The sequence below is a fragment of the Stenella coeruleoalba genome (assembly GCF_951394435.1).
Source record: "Stenella coeruleoalba genome assembly, chromosome: 8".
Classification (NCBI taxonomy): Eukaryota; Metazoa; Chordata; class Mammalia; order Artiodactyla; family Delphinidae; genus Stenella; species Stenella coeruleoalba.
In genome coordinates this window covers 108,031,489-108,053,534 of record NC_137154.1, presented here as the reverse complement: position 1 = coordinate 108,053,534, position 22,046 = coordinate 108,031,489, and positions in this window count along the sequence as shown.

Genomic DNA, 22,046 nt, shown 5'->3' with positions numbered 1-22,046 from the left:
TTTATGGTTTCAGGTCTTACATTCAAGTCTTTAATCAATTTTGAGTTAATTTTTATGTATGGTGTAAGATAGTCATCTAGTTTCCTTCTTTTGCATGTGGCTGTCCAGTTTTCCCAACACCAATTATTGGAGAGACTGTCCTTTCCCCATTTTATGTTCTTGGCTCTTTTGCCATAGATTAGTTGACCATATATGTGTGGGTTTATATCTGGGCTCTCAATTCTGTTTCATTGAGCTATTGTGTCTGTTTGTATGTGAGTACCAAACTGTTTTGATTACTGTAGCTTTGTAGTATGGTTTGAGATCAAGAAGTGTGATGCTCCCAGCTTTGCTCTTCTTTCTCAAATTTGCTTTGGCTATTTGGGGTCTTTTTGATTCCATAGAAAGTTAAAAATTTTTTTTAATATTTCTTTGAAAAAATGCCATTGAAATTTTCATAGGGATTGCATTGAATATGTAAATTGCTTTTGAGTAGTAGGAACATTTTAACAATATTAATTCTTCCAATCCATGAGCATGGAACATCTTTCCAATTATTTGCATCTTCTTCAATTTATTTTATCAAAGTCATACTTTTCAGTGTACTGAAAACTTTACTTCCTTGGTTAAATTTATTCCTATGCATTGTATTCTTTTTGATGCAATTGTAAATGAGATCGTTTTCTTCATTTCTCTCTTTGATAGTTTGTTATTAGTGTACAGTAACACATTAATTTTTGTATATTGATTTTGTATTCTTCGAATTTACCGAATTTGTTTATTAGTTCTAAAAGCTTTTTGATGGAGTCTTTAGGGCTTTTTATATATAATATAATGTCATGTGCAAATACTGACAGTTTTACTTCTTCCTTTCCAATCTGGATTCCTCTTATTGCTTTTTCTTGCCTAACTGCTCTGGCTAGGACTTCCAATATTATGTTGAGTAAAAGTGGTAAGTGTGGGCATCCTTATCTTGCTCCTGATCTTACAGGAAAAGCTTTCAGGTTTTCATCATTGAGTATGATGTTAGCTGTGGGCTGGTCATATTGGCCTTATCTTCACACTCTCCATCTGTCATGCTCCAAAGCACCAGTATATCTCAGAGAGGAACTCTTACACGTGTCTAGTAGCCCAGTTTTAGCAGCTGATGCCCAGAGACACCCCTGAATGCATGGCTCTATTGGCCCAGGAGGCTTCCTTTCTGAGTCACACAGGATGGTTAACAATCCCTGTGGTTCTTGGCAGGTTATACCCCCAGGGCACAGCACAGCAGCAGAATGAAACACACCTTCAGGACTTTCCTGGTGGTCCAGTAGTTAAGAATCCACTTGCCAATGCAGGGGACACAGTTTCAATCCCTGGTCTGGGAGGATCCCACATGCCATGGGGTGACTAAGCGCATGCACCACAACTACTGAGCCTGCACTCTAGAGCCTGCAAGCCACAACTACTGAGCCCACACGTCACAACTACTGAAGCCCGTACACCTTAGAGCCCGCACACTTCAACCACTGAGCCCATACGCCACAAATACTGAAGCCCGCATGCTCTGGGGCCCACGTGCCACAAGCTACTGAGGCCCACATGCCTAGAGCCCATGCTCCACAAGACAAGCCACCAGAATGAAAAGCCCACATACCACCACGAAGAGCGGCCCCCGCTCGCCACAACTAGAGAAAAGCCACGTGCAGCAATGAAGACCCAGCACGGCCAAAAAAGGAAAAAATAGAAAGAAAGAAACACATCATCAGTCTTTCTGTGAAAGAGGCCTATTTGCGTATTTTGGAGCTTCAGCCTGGTTTGGGTTCAGACTTCAGGTTGGCACATCCAGAGGCAACAGAGCTGCTCTCAGGGAACATGCACCAGGGACCACCATCTTTGCACTCCCCCCTGCCTTGCTACAGTGCACTGGTATCTCCCAGAAAGGAGCTTATAATTAGTTTGGAGCCCTGATATTTGTGACTGTCACACAGGGGACACCTCAGGTCACCTGGTCTGGTGGCCAGCAGGGCCACTTGCAGTCCCACAGGACTGTATATATTTGCATACTCTAAGAGCTGCTGCCCAAGGGTCTGGCTTCCAATCAACCTGAATCTAAGTGCTGACCAAGAAACCCCCCTTCAGGATACTGACAGCTCTTGGCACATCCTTAATACTGGGAGTTATTCAAAATAAAATAGGTTGCTTGGACAATGACAAAGGTTCCACAGACAACAAAGAACTGGGTCAATGTGAAAACACAAGGTTCATCACCTACATGAGGCCATTTTTTCAAGACTAGGAGAGGTGGCTGTTTCATCTAATAGATAGAAACCAACACAGATGGTCAAACAAAATGAGGATACAAAAGACTACATTCCAAACAAAAGAACCGAAAAAAACTTCAGAAAAAAATGTTTTTAATAAAACAGAGATAAGTAATTTACCTGATAAACAGTTCAAAGTAATTGTCATAAAGATGCTTACTGAACTGGGGAAAGAATGGATAATCACAATTAGAACATCAACAAGAAGATGAAAAAATAAGAAAGTACCAAGTAGAAGTCACAGAGCTGAAGAATATAATAACAGAACTGAAAAATACACTAGAGGGATTTAACAGCAGACGACATGAAGCAGAAGAAAGAATCAGTGAACTCAAAGACAGAGCAGTGGAATGCACCCAATCAAAGCAGCAAAAGAAAAAAGAATTTTTAAAAACAAAGATAGCTTAAGGGACTTTGGGGACATCAAAAGGACTAACATTCACATTATAGGGGTTCCAGAAGGAGAAGAGAGAATGAAGGGGGCAAAAAAAGTTATTTGAAGAAATAGGAAAGTTTAAAAACTTTCTTAACCTGGGGAAGGAAACAGACATCCAGATACAGGAAGCCCAGAGAGTTCCAAAGAAGATAAAGCCAAAGAGACCCACACTAAGGCACATTATAATTAAAATGTCAAAAGTTAGAGACAAGGAGAGAATCTTCAAAGCAGACTAATTTTACAAAATAGAATAAAAATAAATTACCCATAAACATTGTATGTAAAATGCAAATCTATCTTACTATTATTAGATTCAACAGGCATAAAATTAATCTCTCAAATTGTTACAAAATCTCTGAGCACTTAGTCTTTAATTACTAACAAACAATTCATGGACCAGCATTAGTCCATGGACCAGACTTTGAAGGGCCCTGCTCTAAGTATTCAGTAATTAATCAGTGCATCATCATTAAATTATTTATTGTGTGCCTACCGTGTGTCAGGTCATAAATCAAACACATAAAATTGTACTCACTTACATGAAGCCACTGGTCTGTGAGGAAGGACGTTAAACAAAGCAATGGCCATAGATTAACATGTAATCAAAATGGTCGTAAAAACTGCTGTGATTGTAAATTGTATCTGTCGACTCATCTGGCTTAGGGATGCCCAGATAACTGGTGGAATGTTATTTAAACGTGTGTCTGTGAGGGTGTTTGCAGATGAGATTAGCCTGTGATGCAGCTGACTGAGTAGACTGTCTTCCCCAGCGTGAGTGGGCATCACCCCATCCATCCAGGGCCTGAATGGAACAAAAGGGTGGAAGAGGAATTCACCTTTTTTTCTGCTTCTCTGCTGAGCAGGCACATGTCATCTTGTCTCCTGACAGAACTGGGATTCACATCACTCCCTGGTCCTCAGGGTCTTGACCCAGATGGAGTTCAGCTTCCCCTGCTTGCAGACGGCAGGTCATGGGACTTGCCAGTGTCCATAACAACATCAGCTAATTCCTCATCATAAATATCCTTTTATATCCTATCATTTCTGTTTTTCTGGAAAAGGCTGCCTATTACATCTGTGAAGGCAAAGTACAGTTAAATCCAAACGCCTGTGTGACTCAGACTTAGGGGACCTGGAGTGGTGATCAGTGAAAGCTCTCCAGAGGAATCAACATTTCTCTGAGCCAAAGAAGGAGTTGGACCAGCCAACCAAGGAAAAGGGGAAGGGGAAAGCCTTTGAGGCAGCGGGAACAGCATATGCAAAAACCCAGGATCAGTGGGAAAGCCATTTGTGGCACGCCACAGGGGAGGAAGACAAAGTTAGAAGGGCTGACAGGTCAGACCACCCAGAGGCTTTCAGGGACAGTCACAACTTTGGGTCAACTCTGAGAGCGAGGGGAAACCTATATGGGGTTTTAAACAGCAGGGGTAAGTTTTGTTTTTGTTTTTGTTTTCGTTTTTTTGTTTTTTGCGGTACACGGGCCTCTCACCGCTGTGGTCTCTCCCACTGCAGAGCACAGGCTCCGGATGCACAGGCTCAGCGGCCATGGCTCATGGGCCCAGCCGCTCCGCGGCATGTGGGATCTTCCTGGACCGGGGCATGAGCCCGTGTCCCCTGCATCGGCAGGCGGACTCTCAGCCACTGCGCCACCAGGGAAGCCCCAAGATATTTTAATTATATTTTGAAAACAATACTCTGGATGGAACAAGAGTTGATGGGATAAAGTGAATTGGAGATGATGGTGGCTGGACTGGGAAGACGGAGAGGGGGGATGAGGGGCAGCCTGGGTGCCAGTTGGGGTGCGAGGTGCACAGGTGAAGCTGGCTCCTACCCTCTGACTGCACGGCCAGGCAGGCGGGGGTATAACCATGGACACTCTGCAGGGGACAGGGTGTCCAGGGAAGCCAGGAGGCAGCCTGAGAACAGAACCAAAGAAAAGCACTCCAAGTGGAGGGGAGAGGTTCTGGGAGGGATAATGGGGGAGCACAGGGTCTGGAACCCCAGAATCCTCAGGCTGCAAGGATTGTCCATCAATTCATTCAGGGCGCTGGGTACATTCAATGCCATTGGCACTTCAGGGCAGCCACTGGGCACTTTCGAAGTCTGAGAGTCAGCTGGGAACTACGGTCTGGAGAAGCCGCAGGAGACCAGCTCAGGGAGTGTAAGGCAACTTCTCATCTCCACATCGGGGCTGCCCCCCGCAACCCAGGGAGAAGGAGGAGGCCGCCGGGCCCTCCCCAGGGGGACCCTGGCTGACTGCACCTGCACTGGTTTCTCTCTCCGGAGAGCCGCCCTCACGAGCACTTTCCATGGGTCGAGTGTGTGTTTCGTTGAGCCCTCACTGCCACGCGGTAGGGAAGGAATCACCCCCATTTTGCAGATGAAGAATCCAGTTTCAGGGGCGTTAGGTGCCCAGCCAATGGCCACAAAGCCACGGGTGACGAGACATGAGGAGAGGCCAGGGCTGGGCTACAGAATCGTCGTGTGTCCGTGGGCCTCGGACAGTGGCAACGATAGAAAACACCGCACCACTGGGAAGGACTAAAGGACACTTGTGTCTGAAAAGAGGAAGTCAGGTGGTTCTGTTCTTCATGCAAATGTCCACCTACAGCTGGAGGTGAGAGGCGTCTGTGTTCCTTCTCTCTTTTTATCCAACTTCAAAGAGTCACTGAAGGATTGAGCTCAGGGTCCCTGAGGGCAAACACACCATTAGCGGCAGGCACGACCCCAGAGCTTTTTGGTGTGTTTGCGTTTGAGGTATTTTTATTTTTTTCCTTTCCTAAGCAAAAATAATTTCTGGTTTTTCATCTAAGCACATGCACTGCCGGCTCCTCCAGAGCTGATAGTCAGCTCTGTTAAAAACGCAGCTTCCCTCAGGGACCTGCAGACTTGGGGAAAGTGGGCGTGGGGGGCATGTTAGTCCAGGCAGCAGCGAAGCCCCATCCCAGATGCTTCCGCTCTGTCTGCGTGGACCCTGTTCATGGTGTCAGCTGACTCTTTGCAGGGTGTGGGTCTGGTGTGCGCCGTGTGTGAGACAGAGACAGAGAAAGGAAGGACTTTCTGTCCTTTCAGTGAGCCAGTCCAGGGAGCTGGGAGAATGTTCTTGGTGACCCCAAATGAAACCACATGAAGTATGCTTATCTTCTTTCCTCCAGAATCTTCTTTGTTTGGGCGTTTTAACCATCCCATCTTTTTCTGTGACCACAAATGAAATGCCTCCATCTCTACCACCTGTCATACTGCAGTTTGAACCATTAGTGTATCTTTCCCAAGCGTGTTTGCCCCCATCCCCTTAGCCCTGAGCCTTTAGCCTCCATGGACACGCCGCATGACACAGGGATGCAATCGATGACGTTATCTGAACCAGCCCTGAACCCTCTTTGCCGATGAGAAAACTGGGGCAGGAATCCTGGAAGTCCAGCTCTGCCAGTGCCGGACCTAACGCCCTGTCCCTGCGTCACGGCCCCGGAATGCTGCAGGTGACAGAACTGACCAGGGCCGAAGGGGAGGCCAGACAGAGGGAAAGGTCCCTGCACCCCGAGGGGCCACAGCCAAAATGCGGAGGGAAGGGTGGAGCCTAGTCACGCCCCGCCCCCCCAAAGACGCACCCCTCCCTCCCAGAGATGCCTCGTGCGTTCCCATAGCAACGCACAGAGCTGGGGGTGGGATGATCTCCATCTGTTTGGAGTGTAGCCAGGGTTTATACTGAAAATACCAAACGCCCTGCAGAGACTTTATCCTCGGGTAGGGCTTGTGATTTGCCGGATGCAGCAGTCAGGAGATCAGGGCGCTGCGCTCCGGTCTCAGTCCGCCCCGACCCCCTGCTCTGGACGCACTGTGCAGCCAGCAGCCGAGCCCCAGCCCCTGTAAGGAATCAGGACTTTCCACCCGCCTTTACACCCCGCTCCACAGCCCGCGTTGCACCTGGCACAGTGTAGGGACCAGCAGTGCCCAGTAGATGCTCCCTGCCCGCTGGCTCCCCCCGTCCTCACCTCTGTCCACACAGATGCTCAGCCCATCCCTACCTGTCCTGCTTCCCAGGGATCGGCCCCTCCAGGGACGCCGGCCTGGTCCAGCTGTGGTGCTCATGGGGCTCCTGGCTGTGACAGCATCAGCCCTCAGCATGGATTTCAGGGATGTCTGTGCCATGATGGGGATGGTCCTGGCCATGTGGGAAGGAAGAGTGGGCTGGCATGAGGCAGAGGACCCTGGGGGAGGGGAGAAGGGTGTGCTGAGCCTCTGGAATCATATGACAGAGCTTCTTCTACCTCCCCAGCTCTCCCAGCCTCCCAAGGATCTGAGACCTGGCACCAGACAGAAAACACCGCCGTCCCAGCTCTCGGTCCCTCTGGGTTCGCTTGTGGAGGAGGCAGGTGTCTCTGAGTCGCCATTTAGTCTAATCATCTTGCTGAAGCTCTTGGAAAGCAAGAGTCAACACCCGAGGCCACTTCCATGTGTTCGTTTACCTTTGAGCAAAGCACGAAGACACGTATTGACCACCCCCCGCTGCATCCCCTCAGGACCCACTTAGTAAGGACAGCATGGGAGCTGGAAGGCAGCTCAGCCACGGTGGTCTCCCCTGTGCCCCGGCACCAGCTGCAGCTCGCAGCTGACCCAACTGGAGGGGGTTCCAGGCCCCCATCAGTGCCTGGTGTCAGCTCAACACGCCTCCAGAGAGGAAGGACAGTAAAGGGCACCCCGGGGGCTCCAAAGCAGAAGCGGCATCCAGTCTCAGAAGGGCTGACACTGCAGTTCCCATAAATTCACAAGAAATCGTATAATGGCTTAAAATGACGATGCCTCCTGGACTCGGTCCAGAGCTGTAACCACATCGTGCGCTCTGCCAGGGCCATCAGCCCAGCAGTGTGAAGCCTGGGCTACTGACAGGTGACAGCTCTGTCCACCTTGGAGTCTGAATGGCGCCTCTGCCTCCCCGGGAAGCATGTCCTCCCTGGAGCCTCTGAGATGGCTTTGCTCCCAGGCACATTGCAAACTTGCAAACTAACCAAGGGTGTGCTGGCCTGCTCACGTTTAATCTCCTCCAGGACAGCACACTGAGGAAACTGGTAAGCCAGAGGAACCCTGGGTGCCTGTCACCACAGCAGACCCCACACGGCTGCCTCGTCGGGTCCTCACAATCACCTCAGGATGTAAACAACACAACCTCGTGTCACACGCGTGAGTGTAGGTTCACGGGGATCGCGTAATCCACCCGAGGCCTCACGGCTGGCGAGACAATGCTGTGAGCTGGACACAGGTCCGTCAAAAGGTTTTCTGTCCACGTGTTTGGCCTCCATGGTGACATGTCAGTGTGACATGGTGACACACTGAGGTACTGATTTGTCTGTGTTCCTAATGTCTTCTGTCCCCCACCCCACCTGCCTATTCGGGCAGAGTCAGGCCTTTCCGTGGTTAGTCCATCACTGGGATTTTTCCCAAGAAGGAAAGAAAAGCAGACAGTCACGAGGCACCATTCCTGCCATTGTTAAAAGCCACGCTAATCCAAAGAGTGATGCTGAACAGCTCAACACAGGGAGGAAGAGTGATATTTAAGAGAGTGAGGCGTGGGGGAGGGATGATCGAGCCATGGAAAGAGACGGGGAGCCCTGGCGGGGACGGCCCACCAGCTTCCTGCAGGGCCCAGCAGTCGACAAGATGTCCAGGGTCTCCAGCCTGACAGAGACCCCAGGCCCCCAGACCTGAAGGTGCCACGTGGACTGAGCCAGCCGGGCACCTTCTGTCGTGGTGGGACTCCTAGCTAGCTTCTTTGCCCTCAACCTTAATTCCAGTTGCCTTCTCTGTTGTTGATCTAACTCCCATGCTGTCAAAGCAAGTAAATAGGAAAATGAAAATGATAATTTCCTCAGGAACTAAGGGACTCTTTTCTTCCCTCCATATTTCTTGTACTCAGAATAAATAATTTTAGGAGACTTTCAGTCGCTCAAAGAAATATTACTTTACTTTATCCTTACAACAAACTTGTCAAGGAGGCGAGATGCACACACTACCCTATTTTGCTGAGGAAGTTCCAAAGTGCATGGGAAGGACCTCATTCTACTCACCCTCCGGGCTTCCCCGTGGACACCCACCATCCAAGCAGAGAAAGTGTCTTCCTGGTGCAGGAAAACAACCTGAGGTCACTCGGGAATTCTATTCACAGCAATTTCTTTTGGTAACTCAATGAAGTATTTTCTCAGCAGTGTCAAGGGTGCAGCCCCGAGGTGTCCTTGAGAGCTGGTCTGGGCTTGGAAGGAAGCCCCAGAGAAGGCAGACGAAGGGAACTGCTGTTTTCTGTCACCCCTCCATCTCCCTCTGCCTGCCCCCTGCTCCCAGAGCCGCTCACGGCCCTGACCCGCTCCTGAGATGCTGACCCAGCTGGCTGGGGACAAGTTCTCTCCCCTGGGGGAGCAGCGGCAAGACCATGCGACCCGTTAACCCCCCGACGAGAGGCTGCCTGACCGCGGACACGTTGAGAAGCCTGAGCAGATCTGGGCGACATCCGAGCAGCAGGACAGCGACAAGGTGCCTGTGTCAGTGCACGTGGCTGGGGCAGCCGGGTCACCAAAGTGCAGACCCCTCCGTCGGGGATCCCTTCTCCCTGGGGAGGGCGGGGTGACTGGCTGGGGAGGGGTGGGGGAGGGGAGGGGGAGGCTGTGGGAGCTGCAGGGGGAATGCCCGCACGCTGGGCTCCACCAGCAGGTCTACACTTGCAGGCATGGACTTGACTGCACTGCCTCTGCTGCCTGATCTGTCTTGGGAGGAGTAAGAGTAGATGATGCATTTCTTGTCTCAATGATGAATCTCCAGGAAATAAATTTAGCTGCTTCCCCGGAGAATTTATTCTAGTGGCTCTTAAAGAGCAGAAATGCCCACCAAGTGCATGTCCAGAAATCCAGATCACACTCAGGCTAGATGAAGCCTCACCCTGGCTCTTGGTGTTACACACATTCACGTGTGTCCACACTTGTTCCTCGTAGCTTATCTGCCAGAGAAGGTGTGTATTGACAGAACCTGCTTGTATAAGCACATCTCTGCACACGTGGCACGTCAGGTTTGCATTCCGTATGGAGAATATAGCAGGTGTGCACAGCAGGAAAACCTGGTCAGAGGTGGGGCAGGAGCCTGGGGGGGCAGTGAGCCTTCGGCTGGGGTCCAGCGAGCACCCCGTGCTGGGCACCACTCCCACTGGGCAACTTCAGACAGCCCTGCAGCCGCGGGACTCCAGTTTCACTGACAGGAAAAAGCTGAAATGCGCATCAACAGTGGAACAGGCACACGTGGTGTTTTCACAAAAGGGCACTAACAGCAAAGAGCAGGAGCATCCAGAACCTCACACGATACATGACTGAAGCTCACGAACATGGTCTGAGGAGCTTAGCCAGGTGTGCGCAGGTGACTTGTGTAAAGGACGAAACAAACAAAGCCAGTACCCGCTGGCCGTGCTGGTCACCCCTGACAGGGCTACTGGGGGGCTCTGCTGGGTGGCCAGCCACTCCGGTGTCTTGGTCTGAGTGCTGATGACGTCAATTTATGAAAACTGGCCAGACTGGACCTCTGATGGATGTACTTTTCTGTGCTTATGGCATAAATACTTCAATTAAACATCAGAAAATGTGCAGGAGGGGAGAGTCCAGGGAGAGAAGCATAAACTGAGTGACCTCCAGGGTTTCTCGCCGCTCCCAGGGGCTGCGTCCTGGTTTGCTCATCGTCACAGCTTTCCGCTCCTTTTCCTCTCAGTGCTTCCTTTCCACCCCGTGGCTGCATTTGCATCAGTAATAGAGATGCGTGGCTGCATTTGCATCAGTAATAGAGATGCGAGGGTGGATTGGGCAGAATCAAGGGGGATTTGGTGCCTTCGCTTGGTTTCTCAGAGCTGCTCTGAGCTCAGAGGGAAAGGGGCCGGCGGTGGGTTTCCACCAGCTGGTTTAATCTGTAAATGTCAGCGGCTGTCACTCCTCATTCCTAGAAGACGGGTCTAAGCCTAAGCCTTATCGCTGGGCAGAAAAATTGAAACTGCTCTAGCGTTTGGGAGTTTGTGGAAATCATTAAAAGCAGAAAGCAATTTTTACTTTCCGTGAACAGATATGATAAACTCTATGCGTTCTCCTTCCCTTCTTTATTTTGATGCCCTTACAACCGTGGAGAGCACTGGGCACGTTGCCCTTGACTCTGAGGTGCTCTCTGAGGGTGTTTGCCGCATTGGGTGCCGGTGTACACAGCTCTCGTCGTGCAGCAGTGACCCAGGGCCGGCAGCTAGTGAATACAGGCACGTTCTGCACAGAGAGTGTTGATTCCTCTTCACTCTCTCGTCTGAACCCTGAAGCGTTTGGTTCGCATTTGATGGAGAATAAAAGGCAAGTCAGCCTGAGTCGAGTGTCCCTCAAAGTTAGTGGGTTAACTGGATGGTGGGTTAGCGACCTGGCAGGGAGGCAATGAGTCAGGTGTGCATATGACTCTGAGATCAAGGTGAAACACCTGGCTCCAGATAGGCTGAGGCCGAGGGCCAGACGACTGGCTGGCCGATGAGCCTGGCCCCTGCCATTTAGGCAAAGTAGGTGGTTCAAAGCCTGGGGCGGCTTTGCGGAACCCGAAGGCGAGTAAGGCAGACGGGAGGGTCGAAGAGAAGGAGGAGCGAAAAGGAATCTGTCTTGCGCCGGCCCCGCCCAACGCGAGGGGCTGGAGGACGGGGGCGGGGTCTGGAGAGCACGGGGCAGGGGGCCGACCACACAGAAGACCGTCCAACCTTTCCCAGGGGCGGGTCTGTCCCCGCTGCCAGTCCATGCACGTCTAACTCCACTACCTGTCGACGAAGGGCACAGCTGTGAGGCACTTCAGGCGCTGCGGACAGAGCAGCGTGTGTGTGGCAGGGCCTGCAGGGCGGGGGACCCACAGGGCACGGGGTCCAGGCGTGTCCCCAGGTGAGCGCAAGACGGGAGGGCACTGCTGCGGCGGGCGTGTGTGAGAAGCTTTGATGATGGACTCCATTCACTTGACGGTAGTACATGTATATCTTTGAGAAAATTTAGCCTCTCGTGTCTGGTTCCTCATCTGGACAAAGAGGAGATAATGATAGTGTTTCTTTAGGTTTGTCGTGATGATACGTTAGATCCTAGGTGTGATTGCCAAGAAAAAGCTTCGTCAATTTTAACTTTTTTTTTTAAAAAAAGAGAAAAGAATAGTTCTTTATTTTATTAGGAGGAAGAAGATAAGTGAAATGCAAAGAAGTCGTTTCTTTGAGGTTTTCCATTTCTAAATCGGGTGTGAAGGGAGCCAGTAGCCTTACTCTAAGAATGAGGGGCCCCCTGAGAGTCTGAATAAAATGTAAAAGATAGAAAAGTCAGCAGAGGGTGTGGTGGAGGGAGTGCACTGGGGAAGTGCTGAGGTGGGTGGTCACCCCCCTCCCACAGTGACAGTTTCCTTCAGCGAAGCTCTGTCACACCTGCGTTAGGAAGATTGGCCCTTCCAGTGTGAGAGTTTAGGAAAATACCTACAGAGAAGTGAGAAGAATGAACTTGTATTTAAGGATTAATTATAATAATGGCCCGTGGATTTGAGATAGGAAAGAAGAGGGGCACCCAAGGCCCTGGATGGATGGAGCAGTGGTGGAGGTGAGATTTAACGAAGGTAAAGGATGGACCCAGGGCGCTGGAGCAAGGATGCCAGCAGGATGAGAGCTGAGGCCAAAGAGGGTGATCTGGACTCATTTCCACATGGTTCTCGAGGATGGCACGTTCCCGGGGAAGGCTGCACAGTTGTAGCTGCACAGTTGTAACCTCTAGGGAGGTTACAGCCTGAGAGGCTTGGGTAGGTGGCGAGGCCTCCGAGGATGACGGAGGGTTGAGGGGAGACAGAATGTGAGGAGGAGTGGGTGTCTTCTGTGAAACGAGGGAGAGACCAGATGTCAGTGGACGACAGCACGAAGGCCGGGTGCAGGACATCTGAATGTCCAGTGGGGGAGCCTTAGAGGGTCAGCAGTGTGTGTGTGTGTGTGTGTGTGCATGCGTGTGTGTATGTGTGTGCGTGTGCATGTGTGTTCGTGTATGCGTGTGCATGCGCATGTGTGTGCATGTGTGCGTGTGTGTGTGTGTATGTGCATGTGTGCATGGACTGAGGGGAGGTGGATGTCTCACTCAAGGCGGGCATGATAGCCCCCTCCTTTTCCCACCGTCCCCAGCCTCTGCCTATCCCACACAGGCTCATTTGTGCTCTGTGTTTATTGCACTTTATATGCAGGTTTCACAATAACTTCAGGAAACATTCTCAATTAATAAAATGCAAATATATTCAGCTCACTGTCTCATTTTACAAATGTAATTTTCCCATTGATGTTTAATTGTCTTAAAATTCTTTCAAGGTTAAATGGGAACTATCTCTTGAACATTAGTTATTAAATTATGTAACACCAATTAATTTGCTGAATTGATTTGCGCTTTATGACATTTGTTATTAATTGTTTGAAAGCAAACTTCCAATTATCAAGGGATCAGATATTCTCAGCTCAAAATTCCTCTGAGAGTAGCAGAAAGCTGGTCTGTCATTTTGAAGGTTCTCGTTCCTTGTGACCAGTGACTTGAGCCCCAAAGTGGGATCAACCAAAGGAAGCATTTTCCTGGGTTGAGGGTTCTGAGAAGCCCAGACTCTACTGCTGCTTTTCCACTGTCTGTCAATGCCAGCTGTTCTCCAGTAAAACGACAGCACCTAGAAGTAGCCATGAGATCTCTCTGTGCAAAGAACTACCATTTTCTCCATTTGTCCTACACCTGAAATAGAACACCCTTGCACTGGTGTTTTACGCCACCTGATTTCACCACCTGTGAGACTTTGACATCTGGACCAGCACCTGGTGCCAGGGGCCAGTTGTGATCCTCCTACAACCAGTGATGGGTCCTCATGGCCAACAGGGTGGTGGGCGGTCCAGTTCTAAAGTCCTATCTCCTGCCTTCTCAGGACTCTGAGTACCAACCACCACTGTTCAGGTTCCCCAATAGCAGAATCTGAGCCAGGCTTGGAGTGCAGGTGTTGATCAGGGATCAGTATACGTGGAAGGAGAGGAGGAGGCAAAACTGGGCACGGGAGGAGCACCGCAGCTCAGCCCAGCCTTGGACCCACCTGGGGGCTCTGGAAGGAACACTGCTGTTCAGAGTCACCTCATGATGTGTCTTATGTCCCTGGAGGTGGACTCCCCCAGGAAAGGATATGACCTAGAGCCAGATGGCCCTCCGCTGAGGCACACCCTGAGGGAGCTGAGAGCTGGAGGTGGTCTGCTGACCTCACTGTAGCTCAATACTGATTGCTCCTGAAGAGGGATCTGGGCAGTGCGTGCCCGTGTCCACCCCTCCAGAACCGAAGATTAAGGATGATATATGCAAACGACCCAGCAGATTACAGGTGTCTGGTAAATAGTAGTTAATGTTCTAATTATTTAATTTTATAATGGGAATCCTTTGGAAAAATAGAGTAGGCAATAGTGTTACAATGACAAAGATCAGAGAAGGGTATCCTTCCTCTGTAGGGACCTCAACAGTGAGTTCTGCAGTCAGAAGCACAGGACAGATGGGGACACTCCTGACTGTGTGGGTGGACATCTTCTTCCTATTTACAGAAGAAGATTCCTGCGTTCAGGGTAGCAGGGTGACTTGCCCAAAGGCATGTGTTGGAAAGTATAGAGTCCAAATTGGAACCCAAGTTTTCTGTCTCCAAAGACACCAGTCTTTGTTCTCTGCTGCCACTTAAAACAATAAAAGCCATATGAAAAGGTGTATTTTTACCTGTGTGGCAGCAATTTTTTTTAGCAACATAAACTCTTTTTTTTCTGCAGAAGTCACTAGCCCCATTTTCCAGGAAGTTCAGGACAGACTAAAAGCACCTTGATTTCCTGCTGCTAACGCCTTGGACTCCAGAGTGAAGGACCAGAGAGGTGTCATCCAAAGCAGGGGTCCCCAGCCCCCGGGCCACAGACCAATACCGGTCCGTGGCCTGTTAGGAACCGGGCCGCACGGCAGGAGGTGAGCGGCAGGTGAGTGAGGGAAGCTTCATCTGTATGTACAGCCGCTCCCCATCGCTCACATTACCGCCTGAGCTCCGCCTCCTGTCAGCAGTATAGTGAGTTGTATAATTATTTCATTATGTTTTACAATGTAATAATAATAGAAATAAAGTGCACAGTACATGTAATGTGCTTGAATTATCCTGAAACCATCCCCGCCCCCATCGGTGGAAAAATCATCTTCCATGAAACCAATCCCTGCCAAAAAGGTTGGGGACCACTGCTCCAAAGGGCATCAAGGGCTTTGAGAGGAAAGAAGAGAGAGGTGTCAGTGACAGAGAGAATAAAAGTAGAGGAGTTTGAAGCTGGGGAGACAGAAAAGAAAGGTAACAGGAGGCGATACGCCGACTCCCAGGCCCCCCCTAGGACAGGGAGGTCCAGGCCGCTGCCCGGAGGAGCTGGCAATGAGCGCATGGGTGGCCGAAAGTTGGAGGGCAGTGTCTTAGGGGGTGAACCATACATCACCGGCACCCCAGGATGATGCCAGTTACACTCCGTGATCCAGGTGAGTCAGAACGTGACCCTGGGAGACATGAGGCTGAGTGTAATGCCTGCACTTGGGCAAGACTGAGCCCGGGGGGCAGTTCCAGTGGACACACTGTTGCCTTTGAATCAGTGCAGCTCAGAACAGGGTTTTTACAAAAAGACATGAAATAAACATGATTATTTATTAGTCATAATCTCAATTAAATGCTGCCAAATCTTAGGCAAATGGTAGCAAATAACATAGTTTGAAATTATGAGAAATTTATATTTAAATTTATATTAAACTTAAATTTCTATTTAAATTATGGACATTTATATTTTAAAAAATACCTTTTCAAACAACATCTGGAATCATTAAAATCATAGGAGAAAATTAATAAAATGTGTACAGAGCCTGTGCACTAAAAACTACAAAACATTTTTGAGAAGTCAAAGACCAGATTGAGCTATGAAGTCAGTACAATGCCAGTCAAATTCTAACAGCAATTATGTTTTTTACATTAAGATAGTTTCACAAGATAATTATTCTGTCAAGCCGATGGGTTCCAGAACATGGTTTAAAATCGCAGCCTAATTAATTCAGCCCTAGGCCCCTCCTCTAGCCCTCTTTACTGATTTTTCTCTCTCCTCCCAAATATCCAGGTTATATTTCCGGTTCTACTAAAATTGCCTTGCTGCAGAGCACTTTAATGGGATGCAAAGACGGGACTCATTTATTATTGCACAATAAGCATGTCGAGAAGTTTCCTTTGCCACACAACCCCGGGTGTTTTATTACTATAGTTTGCAAAACTGAGGAGGGAAAATGATTGCTCGGGACTCTCCAAGAAGAATGTACATGACACCTACTGCTTGTTTATTTAAGTTGATGTGGGGATTTGGGCCCTTAGTGCAGGCGGTCCCTGACTTACAATGATTCAACGTACAATTTTTCTACTTCACAATGGTGCAAAAGTGATACACTTTCAGTAGAGTCTGTACTTGGAATGTTGAATTTTGACCTTTTCCCGGGCTGGTGATATGCAGTACAACCCTTTCCCGCAATGCTGGTGAACAACGGATACACTTAAACCATCCTGGACCCCGACAACCAGTCCGTTTCTCACTTTCAGTACAGTATTCAATCAATTACATGAGACAGTCAACACTTTATTATAAACTAGGCTAACATGAGTGCTCTCAGCAGCTTTAGGGGAGGCTGGGTTGAGCTGTGATGCTGTAGGTCAAGGGTATTCAGTGCATTTCTGGCTTCGAGATTTTCAATCCACAATGGGTTTATCGGGACGTAACCCCATTGTGGGTCAAGGAAGATCCATAATGGGTTAAAATTCTTAATGTCAATGTCAACTGCAAGGGATGATCTAAGAAGTTTGATTTCAGAGTCAGAAAGTGTCCTGGTTAGGACGGTGGGTGACAGAGATTCTTGGCTTTAATTCAGGAAGAATTTCTTAGAGAAAGAAAAAAGGACAAAGGTTGCCGGCTTTTCCTGTTCAGAACAGCTCAGCCTGTAGGGCTTTAGAAGGCATGAACAGCAGGTAGAGGTCGCCAGGGTGTCCCAGGTACCACGGCCCCCACCTGGCACCTCACCTGGCACCAGCCCTGCCTGGTTTCCAGGCTCTGTGTCCCTCCCTCCTCCTCAGGGACCAGGGACTCTATTCCCCAAGGTCAGCTATGCAAGGAGAGTCTCCTCAGGGGGCCGCCAGACCTCACAGGCCTCCTCCCCTTTCTGTGACTCGTATCATCTGAGGATTCTCACTAATATGATTCTGGCCCTGCTCTGGCTTTAGGGGATGCTGTTCTCCCTTTAATGGTCTTTTTTAAAATTAGTTAATTAATTAATTTGGCTGTGCCAAGTCTTAGTTGCAGCATGTGAGATCTTCGATGTGGCGTGCGGGGTCTTTTAGATATGGCATGTGGGATCTTTAGGTGTGGCATGCGAGATCTAGTTCCCTGACCAGGGATCAAACCCAGGCCCCCTGCACTGGGAGTGTGGAGTCTTAATCTCTGGACCCCCAGGGAAGTTCCCCCCTTTAATGGTCTTAATCTAGTTCAGACCCCTGAGAACTGGCTGGAAAATATAAACAAGAATTTACAAACAGCCCAGAGAAAACCAAAGGAAACGAAAACAAAACAAAACAAAACCCTGTGAGTAATGACATCTCGGCTATGGGACTCACAGGCAGAGTTATTCTTCCATCTGGTTCACACCACCCTGTCTCTCTCCCTCCATATATCCCAGGCCAATTGCAGGAGGAGGCACTGGGCCTCTTTGGCTGACAATTCTTCATCACCATCACCATCATCATCACCATCATCATCATCATCATCACCATCATCATCATCATCATCACCATCATCATCATCACCATCATCATCATCATCTCATCACCATCATCATCCCATCATCATCATCACCATCATCACCATCATCTCATCATCATCATCACCATCATCATCATCACCATCATCACCATCATAACCATCATCATCACCATCATCATCACCATTATCATCATCATCACCATATCACCATCATCTTCATCATCATCATCAGAGCGTCCCCAGGGGATGAGTCGGCCTTCAGTGCCTTCCTGTCCCCCCTGCTTCATGAAGGTCAACTCAAATTTCAAAGCTGCCTCTGGTCCTCATAACTTTATTTTTTTTCCCAGGTGCATTTCTATCCATTGAATAGGATATTAAAATCTCAACTCATATAAGCAGCAGGGAAACTGAACTGTATTTTATTTTCTTTAAAAATTTGAGAAAAACCCTCAAATGTTGCACCTTTGTTGCCCTGGCAGAGTCATTCATCATTTTCCACTTTTATTAAATTTACATATTTACTTATCAAAAAACATTATTAAAAATGAATAGGCATGTGACAATTGGGAAAGTATTACACAGATAGATATAGAAATAGATACCAATGTAGATATGTAGATATAAAACGGGTGAGTCATTCTTCGTGTACAATTCAACAACTAATACGTGAAAAACCCATTGAAAAATGCAAGCAGGCATTTCACGAAAGAAGACATATGAATACCAATAAGCATATGACATTGTGCGCAGCATCATTATTTATCAGGGTGATGCAAATTAAAACCACAATGAGATACCATCTCCAACCCATTAGAATCACCAACACAAAAAACTTCTGACAATATCAAACATTGTCGAAGGTGTGAAGTAACTAAAACTCAGACATAGCTGAGGGAGAATAAAATGAAACACTCACTTTGGCAAACTCTTTGACAGTTTTTTTTAATAAAGTCAGATACACATCTGACTAAACAATTCCACTCCTAGCTATTCCAAAGAAGCTTTAAAACATGTGTTCACCAAATTAATAGTATAAGAATATTTGCAGTAGCCTTTTTCTAACAGCTAGAAACTGAAAACCACCCAAATATTCATCAACTGAAGAATGAATATGGAATGTGGAATATTCCATAATGGAATGCTACTTAGAAATCAAAAATAACCTACTGATAAGTGGAACAAACATTATTCTGAGTGAAATAAGCCAGATACAAAGAACACATTCTATATGATCCCACGGACATGAAGTTGAAGGACAATCCAATATAATCTTTGGTGATAAAACTCAGAATATTGGTTTCTTGTTGGGAGGGGGAAGGGTTATATAAAACAGCACAAGCAAGCTTTCTGGGGTGATGGAAATATTCTGTACCATATTTTTGCTGTAGTTTTTTTTTTAACGTCTTTATTGGAGTATAATTACTTTACAATGGTGTGTTAGTTTCTGCTTTATAATTTGCTGTAGTTTTATGGGCATATGTAATGCTCCAAATTTATCTAACTAACAGTTAAGATAAGTTATGACCTTAATAAATAAACAGTACGTGCTAAATGAGGAGCATTATCTAACATTGGCCCTCACCCATCTCTGACCAAGATGAACTGGCAAACTGGATGATTACCAGCGGCACAGCTGCAAGGGTTCATTTTACGGTTCGGCCTGAGATATTGTTTGCTAACAGCTGTGGGCACGATCTAAATCACGCCTCCTGCCCGTCCAGACACAATCAGTGATCATCTCACAAAATAATGAATCTGCCAGCACAGAGAACCCCAGAATGTCCTGAAAGAATCAACCTCCTGAATTTTATTTCTAACCTTTTCTTACCCTTGAAATATTTCAAACTCTAGCAGCCCTGCTCACCAGCCTCCCACAAGGAGCTGCCCCAGGAGAAAAATATAAGCCCCGTGACCGGCTCTGTCATCGGCCGAGGACAGGACCTTCGAGGGTGAGGGCAGAGAGAGGAGGATGGAGAGGTGCCAGAGGAGGGCGGGGGCAAAGAAGAGGACAAGCGGGGAGAGGACGAGGGGAGAGAAGGGTGGAGGAAAACACAGAGAAATTGGGTTATTTACCTCTGACAAAAAGGAGAGTCTCAGACGGTGGTGGAAATTGGTATTTTTGAACTAGGTTTCTGTACCAGGTAGCGTCATGAATTGGTAATAAAAGAGATGCCCCGGTGTCCCCAACAGAAGTACTTGGGACAGAGAAACCCCCAGACCCTCCTTTTACAATACGGCAACTCCTGTCAAGATTAGCACGTTTTGGGCTTCCCCGGTGGCACAGTGGTTGAGAATCTGCCTGCTAATGCAGGGGACGCGGGTTCGAGCCCTGGTCTGGGAAGATCCCACATGCCGCGGAGCAACTGGACCCATGAGCCACAACTACTGAGCCTGCGCGTCTGGAGCCTGCGCTCCGCAACAAGAGAGGCCGCGATAGTGAGAGGCCCGCGCACCGCGATGAAGAGTGGCCCCCGCTTGCCACAACTAGAGAAAGCCCTCGCACAGAAACGAAGACCCAACGCAGCCAAAATAAATAAGGAAATTAATAAATTCCTACCCCCAACATCTTCAAAAAAAAAAAAAGATTAGCACGTTTTTCTGAGACTCGTTATCAAAGCTTTTATTTGAGGTACATTCTGTATATATTTCGTGATCCTGGAATCTGTTATAAATTTTTCCTCGCAAAAACTTTGCTGTGACGCCAGGGATCATCTACTTCTTACTACTTCCTTAGAATTTTCATTTCTTATAGGTATATTTATGAAGAACAGGAACACTCTTTTTGCCAATTTTAGTTTTTATTTGATCTGTGGAGAAATATGTTTCATAGAGGACTCATTTCTCCAAAACATTTTTGTTGACTGACTTTTTTCAAAACACTTAATGGTGCAAAATAGGCTGTGGCAGAGTTGCTGTTTGACCTTCCGCCCTCCGTCTAGGGTGTCCGGGAGAGCAGAAGGTGACCGAAGGCAGCTGCAGGTCCCTGGGCCACCCACAGCATCTCCATCTGTGTCCCAGACCCACCTCCAGGTTCAGCACTTCTGGGAGCCCAGGAGGCCGACGTTGGGTCAGAAGCAGCTCTTCTTGGTCTTCTACAGTTTTCATGGTTCAGGCACCGTCAGCCCAGCCCTAGAAAATCTCAGAAGAGGAAGCTAAAGGACAAGCCACGGAAGGGATTTGGAGGAAAAGTGGAGTGAGTTCAGATTCCAGGGGCATCCCTTCTCCGTTCCCACCAACAACTGTCCTCAAGGAAGCCCCCTCTCTTTCACAGCCAGCGACACAGAGATGGTCGCAGGTATTCTGGGACCGCGGACGGTGGGCAGAGGGTCAGCCCCTCTCCCCCCTCGCCTGCCTGCTGGAGGGGAACCCCTGGGGTAGGGGGGAGGGATAGCCCGGGGCCTCGCACGGATCCTTAGGTCTGGGTGACTCAGTCCCTTGGAGACACCAAGGTCGTCCCGCCCCCTCAGGAGGCTCTCTCAGCAGCTGTGCAGTGCGAGCCAGTCCTGCCCCCCAAGCGCAGAGCTAGGGGGAGGGGGTCCCGGGAAGGCGGTCCTTAGAGCTCTGTGTACAATATTTAGGACTGGTTCCTGCGGTGGCTGAGAAAACCCGAGACGGAAGGAGAATGGGTCAGTTTCAGGGCCCTGTCGGCAGTAACCCAAACAGGGACATCTTTCCAAAACAACTAAGCGATTCTCTGGTGCAATGCCGTGAAGGACAGAGTTCCTTCCAGCTAAGAATAAGCATCTCTCCAGGCGTAGTGATGCTGGAAAGGGAACCAGGGATGGGAAGTTTCTGTTTCCTCTTCCCTCGGCACCCTCACCCTTCCCACCCCTATGATTTGGGGAGCTCGCCGCCCAGACCTGACCCTTTCCTTTGTGGTTCATCTCTTTCCACAAATGGTCCAGGTGAAATGACGGTCCCTGATAAGAAACGTTGACATTGACAGCCCCGCCTTCCCAGGAAGGAGGAGAGGGTTGCTTTGACTAGTGTGTTTGATCATGTCAGCTTGAAGACAGTTTCCTCTGATTTTAGTCCACTTATAAGACTCAGATATGGAGCAGGTACAGGAGTACCAAACCAATTACCACCTTAAGAACTGTGGCTGGGGGAAGAGGGGGAATCACAGAAAGGGGAGGATTAAACAGACTCAAGAACTTGTGTAACGTGTAAGGTATGGATTGCTCTGAATAAAGAAGATGTGCAGGAAAAAAAGCTTTACATAATTTGAATATCTCTCCTGGGATTGTTGTAATAATTTGAAGGTGGGAGAAATTTGGTTACATGTGCAACTTTTATTCTAAGGTAACTTTCTCTCTGTCCACTTGATAATAGCTATTGTGAGGTCATATACATTTTGAGAGTAATTTTAAGCTAAAAACACTGTCCAAATACTGGCAATGGTTTGTGTGACATTATTCATATTAATCCAATCAAAAACTCATTTGGAACCTCCCAAATTATTTTCAAGTAC